The following is a 1,588-nucleotide window of genomic DNA, read 5'->3' on the forward strand; positions in this document are numbered from 1 at the left end:
ACCTTAGCTACGTGAGCCACAGGTGCCGAGCCTATATGCCCCAATTTATGCTGACATCTTAGGACTCTTTTTACCATCTTTTAGGTCTACTTTTTTGTGTTGTTAGCAAAAATATCCACAGGTCTCAGAGAGAAAGGACAAACGTTTCTCTTCACTTTTTCTTTTTTTTTTTGAGACAGAGCTTCAAGCTGTCACCCTGGGCAGAGTGCTGTGGCATCACAGCTCACAGCAACCTCCAACTCCTGGGCTCAAGCAAGTCTCCTGCCTCTGCCTTCCAAGTAGCTGGGACTATAGGTGCCTGCCACAATGCCTGGCTATTTTTTGGTTGCAGCCATCATTGTTGTTTGGCGGGCGTGGGCTGGATTCGAACCCACCAGCTCAGGTGTATGTGGCTGGCGCCTTAGCCGCGTGACCCACAGGCACCAAGCCTCTCTTCACCTTTTCTACTGAAGCACAGGGAAGACCTTCCTTCTTCGCTTAGGTCACATACTCATCTCTGGACTTGTCCCTGTGCCTCTTAGGAGGATGGCATACTCTGGCCATCTCGAGTTAATAGGATCATCTTGGAGTGGGGTGGAGGACCCATGTGATGGGGCCCTAGAATTACATAGAGCTGGGAGGAGCAGTTTGCAGAGCTGTAGGTGTTCACCACTCATGTGGATTGCACATATCATCCCAACATGCTGAAAGCTGCCTTGGTCCCATCCTGGTGTCATGGGATCTACGACAGAAAAGGAAGCAAACAGTCCTGTACTTCTGGTAGCTACAAGTTGAAAGGTGACAATCATTTATTCAATTGAATAATTAATTGCTGGCCAAGGTATTTTGCAGAAACTTCTCCAGAAACTGTAGGAGATATTCTTACAATGCGGGTTGGAGTTCCCAGAGTCATGAGGCACCTCCATATCCTGGGTCACCAGCAAACCACAAGCTTTTGCTGCTCTTTCCTTGGCTGCATTCTAGAGGTAGGAAGCCAGGGCCAGGGCAGAGGAAGGGGCTTCTGGAGATTTCTGAAGAGTCAGTTAGTAGTTCTACTGGACTCTTACCTACTACTGTTAGCATTTCCACAACATAAGCATTCCCTAAGTTACAAATACATTGCTCAGTGGCTAGCGATTGGAAACTATTACTTTTGCTTTTGAGAACACGTAAAGGAAAAAGTGTTCAAGACAATGCAAGGGAGGTTAAATTAGGTCAAATACTAAAATGTGATCACTCCAGCTGGTCAGGCACTAGGGAAGAGGCCTAGGATTTCAAAGAGAGGCCTGATGGGTATCTGAATTCCCTTCAGCCCCAGAACCTGTAAGTTCCCTTTCTGGGAATGAGAAAGAGGCACCCCTGTAGGCAGAAGCTTTTTGTTCACACTCACCTGAGGCTGAGGTCCATATGGGCTGCAGCTACATAACCTTACAGAGTGGGGGGCTTCTCATGAGACTTTCCAGGAATTTAGGATAGTTTTTTTTTTTTTGTAACCAGTGAAATTCAGAGTATATGGAACAAATAAGGTTCCCAGTAAAATTTCCCAAGTGAATGAAACATGTATCATATACTTTGAAAGGATTTAGAAAACAGAACTTTTTTTTTTTTT

This window comes from Otolemur garnettii, unplaced genomic scaffold, assembly GCF_000181295.1.
Source record: "Otolemur garnettii isolate 467f Iridium unplaced genomic scaffold, OtoGar3 scaffold00172, whole genome shotgun sequence".
NCBI lineage: Eukaryota > Metazoa > Chordata > Mammalia > Primates > Galagidae > Otolemur > Otolemur garnettii.